Source organism: Rhamphochromis sp. 'chilingali' (genome assembly GCF_963969265.1).
Source record: "Rhamphochromis sp. 'chilingali' genome assembly, chromosome: 7".
Lineage (NCBI taxonomy): Eukaryota > Metazoa > Chordata > Actinopteri > Cichliformes > Cichlidae > Rhamphochromis > Rhamphochromis sp. 'chilingali'.
Window position 1 is genome coordinate 35,624,818 of NC_137934.1, and position 10,000 is coordinate 35,634,817.

General features: G+C 44.6%; 1 pseudogene across 1 annotated transcript in view; it reads right to left on the reverse strand.

Annotated features, from left to right (window-relative positions):
* The window catches only part of LOC308399942 (prestin-like), a 58,669-nt pseudogene that overhangs the window by 38,894 nt on the left and 9,775 nt on the right, over nt 1–10,000 (reverse strand). The window contains exons 5-15 of the transcript XR_013974813.1: nt 4,894–5,090; nt 4,596–4,760; nt 4,281–4,516; nt 4,028–4,175; nt 3,448–3,561; nt 3,262–3,333; nt 3,077–3,172; nt 2,729–2,835; nt 2,549–2,618; nt 2,382–2,474; nt 877–983 (exon numbers count right to left, since the gene is read on the reverse strand). The product of XR_013974813.1 is annotated as a prestin-like (transcript). The remainder of the gene's footprint in view (nt 1–876; nt 984–2,381; nt 2,475–2,548; nt 2,619–2,728; nt 2,836–3,076; nt 3,173–3,261; nt 3,334–3,447; nt 3,562–4,027; nt 4,176–4,280; nt 4,517–4,595; nt 4,761–4,893; nt 5,091–10,000) is intronic.

Consider the following 10,000-nt stretch of genomic DNA (forward strand, 5'->3'; position numbering starts at 1 on the left):
GCCTGTGGGATCCCCAAGTACTTGTAACTGTCCTCTATGTCTGCAATGTTGCCTTCTGGTAGTTCAATCCCCTCAGTTCTGACTACCTTCCCTCTCTTTGTTACCATCCGACTACACTTCTCCAGTCCGAACGACATTCCAATGTCATTGCTGTATAGCCTGGTAGTGTGGATCAGTGAATCGATGTCTCGTTCACTCTTGGCATACAGCTTGATGTCATCCATGTACAGGAGGTGGCTGACAACTGCTCCGTTCTGTAGTCGGTATCCGTAGCCAGTCTTGTTAATGATCTCACTGAGGGGGTTCAGGCCTATGCAGAACAGCAGTGGGGACAGAGCATCTCCTTGGTAGATCCCGCACTTGATGGTGACTTGTGCTATGGGCTTGGAGTTGGCCTCTAGTGTTGTACGCCACATCCCCATTGAGTTCCTGATGAAGGCTCTTAGGGTCCCATTGATCTTGTACAATTCTAGGCATTCCAGTATCCAGCTGTGGGGCATTGAGTCATAGGCCTTCTTGTAATCAATCCAGGCAGTGCACAGGTTGGTCAGTCTGGTCTTGCAGTCTCGGCTGATTGTTCTGTCTACCAGTAGCTGGTGTTTTGCGCCTCTGGTATTCTTGCCAATTCCTTTCTGTGTCCCGCTCATGTATTGACCCATGTGCCTGTTCATCTTAGCCGATATGATGCCTGACAGGAGCTTCCATGTAGTACTGAGGCAGGTTATTGGTCGGTACATATATACACATATATATATATATATATATATATATATATAAACACACACACACACACACACACGACCGTCACATGAATGTGTATTTAACCTGTTGACAAAGCTCAAAGTTTGGATAGACAAAAGAAAAGCAGTGACCCACCTTGGCACAGATTTTCAGCGGAGACGACCGATTGCTGTTCGTCTTCTCCTTTCTTTTTTTTTTTGGGCTTTCCGAGCAGCTTGTAAGTGTTCAGGGTTTAGCCCCGTCTGTAAAGATCAACATAATCACAACAGAGCTGTTAACATCCAACTCAGCACGTCATTCTTCCTCACTCATTTACCTCTACCATTACCTCACGTCTTATTTTGGCATTTTCTCTGATAATTATTCATATTACATTACATAATACACTTGTTATTAATCTCATGTCTTTATCCTGTCTTCCTTCTCTCCCCCCAACCAATCACAGCAGATGGCCCCGCCCCTCCCTGAGCCTGGTTCTGCTGGAGGTTTCTTCCTGTTAAAAGGGAGTTTTTCCTTCCCGCTGTCGCCAAAGTGCTGCTCATAGGGGGTCATATGATTGTTGGGTTTTTCTCTGTATCTATTAATGTAGGGTCTACCTTACAATATAAAGCACCTTGCGGTGACTGTTGTTGTGACTTGGCGCTGTGTAAATAAAGCTGAATTGAATATGAAAAACAAAAATGAGAACTGAAACAATGTTTACAAAACAAACACATATCGACGTCTTTACTTTTGAACTTTAACACAATAAGCATGAAGCACATGATCAACTGCTTTCAGTAACATCTGTGCTTCACCTGATTTGTCACAAAACAAGTGTTAATCTTGCACAAAGATAACCTGAGTAAAAGCAAAATGCAGTTTTCAATGTGTGATTTCATTGTTTAACCAACACAAGCTATCTAAACCTGCACCTAGGTGAAAACGTAATTACCCAGAATTCATAGTTCCATCAACTGTCCAAGCTCTGAAGCAGTAAAGTAATGACCCTGTTACCCTTTGCAGCTGATCGTGGCACCGTGTTGCTTTTTGAGCTCTTGTAGCGTCTCTTTGTGTTATTGATGCGATCAGGCATGGCTGTGACTCGTAAACACTGAGCTCAATCCATGATCTTACAACGGGACTCTTTTCCCCTTTAAGGACTCAACATGCCTCCACAGTAGCAACAGAGACTGATCCCTAGGAATCAGGTGTTGCTGGTAAAGCTGGCACAGTTACTCCTTAGGTTAAGACTGGGAGAGGCTGGGAATATTTCCCACACGGTGCTTAGATACTGGATAAACCTTTAATTCACACAGTAAAGTTAAAATGTATTCTTTGCTCTTAGTTATTTGAACACACAGAAAAGCAGAAATGACAAACGTAGAAACGTTTTCACTGAACTGTTGAAGCTTCAGCTGTAACGTGAACAGGCTACAACTGCAAACCTTCATTTGTAGCCAAGACAGTGAAAACACAAGCAAACTGACTTCCTGCTCATCTCAAAGTAGAGCTGTGCTCGCATCTACCACCAGATGATTACACGCTCACGCTGCTCCTCTCAGACTGAGTCAGGTAAGACCCAGTGATAATAAGTGCTTCACATATTTCCCCCACAAAAGGGTTTCTGTTTGCTTCCACACACTCAAACACACTGCTACCTTCTCCTTGAGGCTGTTCACATACAGGTCACTGTTAGCAAAGTAGATTGAAGAGTTGGAGTGGAAGATCTTAATCCCCTCATATTCAGCCGCCTGAGAACACAAACAGCAGGCTTGGTCAGTGTGGATGTTTCACACGGAGCAGGTTTCTCTCCTCACACATTTACCTCTTCATACTCGTCGACGTCACAGTAGAGCCCCGTGTTAGCGACGTGACCCAGGATGGAAGTTTTAGGGCTGGAAGAGAAAGAAAACAGCTCAGAGCACAAATCAAACCTGCTCTTTGAAAACTCTCACAGCTGCCTTTAAGCTTCAGTTCAAGGAAAAACACATATCCGAATCATTACCTCTGTGTCCTGTATATGACTGTCAATATGGCAAATGTGACGGCCACCAGGAGGCCGTAGTCCAGTCCCAGCAGCACAGAAGCGATAAAGGCGATCACCCAGATGGCCTGAGAGGACAAAAAGGAAAGTAACATGAAACTAGCATGAAGAGGAAGCGTTTTGCAAGACCAAAGCAGTTTTAACATAAGCAAATGTCTTCAGACGACGTGCATTTATCTCCTGCACATTATAGTCACACTTCTGTCTGCAAGCTCAGCTTCTCCACCGTGTATTCACTCGGGTTCACATAAACACCTCTCAGAGTAACGGTGCACTTTAAGTCAGCTAAGCTTGGTTTTAAAGACTGACCAGTTCAATCTTGCTGGTCCTCCACAGACTGGGAATGTCTCTGAACTGCTTGAACATCCCTATGAGGTTGACCATGATGATGGCAGCCAGCGCAGTCTGAGAAACACAAGCAAACGAGAGCCAAAGAAGACATATAGGTGTGTGTGGTCTCACAGGTCACGCCCAAACGTCAGACGGGAACTCACCTGAGGGAGCGGCTCGAAGACAAAGCCGACGGCCACCACCACCACCAGCAGCGACGCCAGGAGCCCTGCAATCTAAAGCACACACATAAAAAAGCAATAACTCCATCAACACACCTCTCACTCTAACAACAGCTTTACAGCACCAATTTAGATAGTGTAATCACTCCTGCAGCTCGTGTGTGTCACCTGTGTTTTGCCTCCTGTGCTCTCCTGGACCAGACTCCTCGACATGGAGCAGGTGACGGCAAACGTTTGGAAGAAGGAGCTGATGAAGTTACACAGACCGAGTGCAATGAGCTCCTGAAAGTGGACACGTGGAGGAAAACCGTGAAAAAGAGAGGAAAGTCCTTCTGCAACAACATTTACACACGTCAGCTTTGGACAATTTCAGGAAAATGCGACCCGTATATTTTCCACAGTCGTGCTTTACTAAATGCGTGACCTGCATTTATGTGTCAGCTATGTGTCACTGGAGGACACGCTTTGCTCAGTCTTCAACGAATAGTACAGTCAGGCAACTATACAACGCTCCAAACAACTCAGTGTTCAATGAAATGAACACGTTCCAACAAACTGGAACAATGAACCTTTTTGTGAGCAGCATTTCCAATATCAGCGTGCAGGATAAAAATATAACTTTACAAGATTTGCAACAAACAGCTAGAGGACGTCCCATCATCCAGAAGATCCAAAGTGTCCTAACCAAACATTTAGTCACACACAGTGCCAGAGGCTCATCAGCAGCTCACCCCGTGGACACACTCACCTGGTTGCCATCCACACTGTAGCCATGTTTCAGGGCAAAGATCTTGGCCAGCGAGACGTCCATGGAGAATCCTACAATCGCTATAGCAAAAGAATCTGTGACCAAATTGGGCAGCAGCGAGATGTTTGGGGCAGCAGGAGGGCGAAGCCTGTAACCAATAAGACAACATCTGTATACCTCTGTCACATACGTGTAGAGAACACGAGCTTAAACCAAAAGACACTTAAACAAATCCATAGAGTGTGCGGCCTACCCTGTTGGTATGTTCCCAACCACATGGACCTTGTATTCCTTTGATAACGACAAACCATAGGAGATGCCCGTGGACACGATGACCACAATGATCTCTCCAGGAATGGGAATGGGCAGCTTCTTCTTGAAGCGCTCGTTGAGAATTTTGATCACGTAAAGGAAGATGATACACCCGAGCCCCAGAAGGAAAGTGGCAATATTGGTGCTGGTGATTCTGCTGAGCACTGCTTTGACACTCTGCAGTGACAGAAAGGTAAGTGTTAGCGATTCATTGACCATTATGGGAAGGAGAAAGACAGGGCCTCTCAAAACTCACATAAATAGCAGAGAGAAACCCAGAATAACGCTGCGTTTCCACCCCCAGCAAGTACTTCAGCTGGGAGATGACGACGTGCATGGATGCTGCTGTGGTGAAGCCTCGCACCAGGGGCTCGGTGAGGTAGATTGCTACAAAGCCAAACCTGAGAAGACCTAAAACAATCTAAAGGAATGCAGAAGAAGAGGGGGGTCAAAAACAATGTTTCATACAGAAACATTTAAAATCGAGTTGATACATCAACAGTGATTCAGACATGCTGCTGCTGCTGCTTTGGATAAACAGTGAGATTAGCCACGGCTGCTCTGCAGGCGGGAGGCTGACCTGGATGAGTTGTGACCATCACGGCCACCTGGACCCTGCTCTTATCACGAAGCTCCACGTTGATGGCATCAGATGCGTTGGATCCAGTAGCATTGATATTCATAAACATGCTGTCTGGTGCCTCCCTCACAGCGACGCCCCCAATCATCAGACTTATGACAGCAAAGGTACCTGCAGGTCATCGACACAAACGCAGCGCTATGATAGGCTGGGGTCAAAGCTGATGTCGAGTACAACGAGCGCTCAAACGCAGCACAGAAACTGCAGACTTGTGCTCGCACCGGCCTTTCCTCTCACCACCCTGTGACGGTAAAGGCCGTCCTGCCTCACACTTGAAAAGCAGCCCAATAATTTCCTCTCGTTCTCTGCCAGAGGGGACTGTCGTCATTCCCACAGCAACCTGATGTCAGGCCAGATTTTGGCCAGCGGTGATTTACAATCTTTGCAGATTAGCTTCTCAGCTTCAAAGGGTTGAGCAGGTCTAGTTTATTGGACCCATTTGTTGGACGGATTTAAACTGACAATCGAGACAAGTGTGACAGCGTTGGAGAAAAGAAAGCAGCCAGATTGGTGAGACAACTGAGGCTGGGTTTAATGAAACCTGCTTATGTCAGTCTTTACGTAGTTAGAGGCAGCGAGTTTTACAATCCCAGTTGTGGAAGATGTTAGAAAGTGAAGTTTTACAACATCTGTCAAGCTCAAATTTTAAAAACCTTCCACAGGACACACGTTCTGAGGGGTTATAATGTTACAGTTTTTGCTGTTTTGTTTTTACATTTACTAAACTTTCGAATTCACAAAAATGATGTGGGTACATGCTGATTATCACTTAGGCTACGTTCACACTGCAGGCGAAAGCGCATCAAATCCGACTTTTCTGACCCTGTGCGACTCATATCCGATCATGGTGTGACAGTGTGAACGGCACAAATCCGACCTGGGTCACTTTCATATGTGGTCCTGAATCCGATACATATCTGATGTTTCAGAAATCGACTGCTGTTTGATGGTCATGTCGCATTAAATCCGTCTTTTACGTCACTGACACAAGACAGACGCCAATTATCAGCACCGGAGAAGACATCGCGAACGTTTCCTGACCATCCCGTGAAACTGTTTGGAAGACAACGTTGGAGAAACGTGAACATTTTATTTCTGCAGATTCTGACAGAAATCTATCCTCTGAAGCACTGCTCCTCTAAAACAGCAATAAGGATCATTATTAGGTTATCTACATTATTATGTAAATAACAAAATAACTTAAAGCAAAAATTGGGAAACATGAAGTCCGAAGTCTTTATATTAAGGTCATCAGTCAAACATACTGTTGCTCTGGGTCTAAACAGAGCGCGTTGTGTGTGACGTCTTCTTTTGCGCGTTTGCTGTCACATTTTATTTGTAGTGTGAATGAGCAGACAAAAGAATCGGATTTGATCAAAAAATCTGAATTGAGCATCAAGACCTGCAGAGTGAACATAGCCTAAGAGACTAAAAACATTTAAACCTGCTTGGATTGAAACCAGAGCACAAGGTTACGCCTCTGTGGGCAGTATTTACTTTAAAGGTAGAGGTCAAAGGTGACATTTGGATGCAGATGTGAGCCCCAGCATCACTTCCTCAATGTTAATCAGAATTTTAAAAACATTTTAGGAACGTTTGAAGATCAGGTAATAACGTCATATTTACAGTCCCCATAAACACTCTCAGTGAGAAGGTAAGCAGCATGTATATAGCACTGTCTGTATAATATCAATACACATGTATGAATGACAGTTTAAGTTAGAAGGTTTTGTCAGTTTTTAACCAATAAAATCATTAGTGGAGCTTGAAGACCTCGGTGGATGTCAGTCAAATATGAATGGAGTCTTAACATGACGTCACTCCACACACACACACACACACACACACACACACACACACACACACACACACACACACACACACACACACGTCTATCATGTGATAACGGGGTTTTCTTATTTGCTTTCAGAACCTGCACCTGTAGGTAGAGTTATCCACCCTCACGTGCACACAGACAGAGAACCACGGTACAAACTACTGCAAACAGAAGAACAAACTGTAACCTACAAAGTAACACAGCTGTGACGAGATCATCTGCACTGTGGGAGCAGAAGCCTTCGTCTGGAAGGCAGAAACTGAATCTCACTATGCAAAGTGTGTGAGACATGAAGCACTGTGGTTTAGTCTGTGGGACCACGGAGCTCTTTCAGCTCTTTCCGTTCTTCACAGAGAAATATCCAAACCATCGCACATACGAAGAGGACCACGAAGGTTTAATAAAAGCACAGTTGGCTTTAACAAAATGAAACGTAATATTTTTATCGCACCTGTCCTTTTTCAGGAAAATCTCTCCTACACACAGTTGCACTAAACCAAACATCACTGCAGCACTTTGGTGCTGTTCATCAAGTGTGCACTGTCTGATGACAGGCTCATCTGTGTCTTATTCTGCCATAATGTGACGTGTTGTTTCCTCACCATGTGACAGTTTTACAGGAACACTTCCTGTTTGTGAGGTGCTTCATTGGGTCCAACTGTCAGAGGGACTCATAGGTCACAGCTGGCATTTGAGACTTGGACCCATTTCAAGGAAAGGAAGCTGTCACAGGGTGAGGTCGCTGAAATGCCTCCCGTGAAAGCTAAGCACACAGTTAGCACACATACAAACATTTCCTCCACACCTTTCATCTCATAATCTGAATCACTGTGTAACCCAGTACACCTCACAGTCACTACAGACACAGCTGTGTAGAAAGTGACTAGTTGCCTGCAAGACTTGGATGTGACACCATTAATGTGGATTAAGAAATCTATAAAAAGCTCAACCATGTAAAAATGACATCATCTTAACTACATTTGTCTTCTCTCAAAAAGCAAGCGAGAAAAGAAAACAGATCGGTGCGTCTGAACGTCACCATCTTGGTGTTTTGAAAGCAGACATGGGGAACAGAGGGGGAGCCAATGAGAGACAAATTCTGGACAATGTCAGGAGAGTCAGGCTGGAAACAAATCAGCTATAGTTTCCTATCCTCATAATAGGCAGCAAAGCATTACTGGAAATAGGGCTGGGCGATATATCGAGTTTTTAAAAAATATCGATATATTTTCATACGAGATATAAGATGTGACAATATCGTTTATATCGATATAGTCTATGTTACGTTATAATTATACTTGTGGAGCCGCAGGTTTGCCTCTCTTTCGTCCACTTTTGTCTCTACGCAACGTTACTCGGCCTCGCCTCTCCTGCACTGAACACAACTCCCCCATAGCTTCACCTGCAGGCAATGACAAGATGAAAGCGGAAAATCTCCGTTAGCGAGTTACCGTGCGTGGGGCTGGATGGCGTCAACGTGTTAGCGAGCTAACCGCGCTAACGACATGCAGCCCAGAGGGGCTGCACGGCCTAAAATCCTTTCCTTTTCTCAAAAATCGACAGTGCGCCTTATGTATGAATTCTGGTTGTGCCTACTGACCGCGAACCGATTTTATGTGGTACACAGCGCTCAGCAATCTGTCAAAAAATGTTTTAATATGACTTTGCTAAGCTACGGAGCTGCACCGCTTGATGGATTGTCGGAGAATTACGGCTACAGAGGAGGAGCCTCGCGGAGTGATACGTACTGTGTGTGTATAAGGATGGCACCTGTTCAGAGACGTGGTGCAGCTGTGAAATCTGTCTCTTTGTTATTATGCTCAGCGTCTATTAGTTTACATTTTGACTGCACAATTGTGAGCTTTTTGTTATGCACAAAAACAACATTGTTTTCTTTTATTTATGGACCATGATTATTTAATATATGCTGATAATTTATTTTTGAGTAATATCTACGCTGTATGTAAATAAAAGTGCCCGTGTGACATCTGGGACACAGTGTGACTAAGAACTCTCTTTTTGTTCTTAACTTATGGCTTAAAAAAAAAAAAAAAATCGAGATATACATCTTATATCGCCATCCAGCTAAAAAATATCGAGATATGAATTTTGGGTCATATCGCCCAGCCCTAACTGGAAATACTGTTAGACGTGAGGAAGCAGCCGTGGCCGAGCACACAGCTGCAGTGAACCAGAGGAGCTGGCTTCCATGGTTTCTTTATTCCAAACGAACATCAAGCTGGAAAATGAAGAAGCTAGCAATCAGTGACACATCCAGGAAGCAGCAGTTTCCTTCATATACAATCTCTATATGAATTCATATGCGTCTCTGTGTGATACAGAGGATACCGCAAAGGATTCTGGGAAGTAGCTAGCCGGTCGTCACGGCAAAGCTACGAGAGCGTCTCTCAGCATGGGCCCGAAAAAAGTTCTGTCAGCTGAGGAAGGAGACGATATTAAGAAGTCGCTGGAGTTTATGACAGAGGAGATTTCTACTGTCAAACTGCAGCAGAAAGCCATCCTGGACCTGGTCGAGGAAGTTAAGGCTCTCCGCATCCAGAACGCCGAGAAGGATCGGCGGCTGGCGTACCTGGAGAACAGAGTGGCGGATTTGGAGCAGTACACCCGGATGAACGATGTTATCATCACGGGGCTTCGCATCAAACCCCGGTCATACGCCCGGGCGGTCGCCACTGACAATGTAGGAGGGCCAGGAGAGGAAGATGTCAACTCCATGGAGCATCAAGTGGTTACCTTTCTACGGTCCAAAGGTGTGGAAGTGGATTATAACAACATTGAGGCTTGCCACCCTCTACCCCGAAAAAATGACAGTAACAAACCAGCCATCATTGTGAGATTTGCAAACAGAAAACAGAAAACAGCACTGTTAAAACAAGGAAGGAAACTGAAAGGATCCGATGTCTTCATGAACGAACATCTGATAAAAAGAAATGCGGACATTGCCAGGAAAGCACGTTACTTGAAGAAACAGGGAAAAATTCAAAATACATGGACCACCAACTGCAAAGTATTCATTAAACTCAATGGAACACCGGAACAAGCCAAAGTGTTGGTCATCAGAAATATGGAAGAGCTGGACAAATACTGAGGTCAACTTACTCTGGAGGTATGAATACACATGTGACGTGACACACAACACAACACATGGCACAGTCCAAAAGAA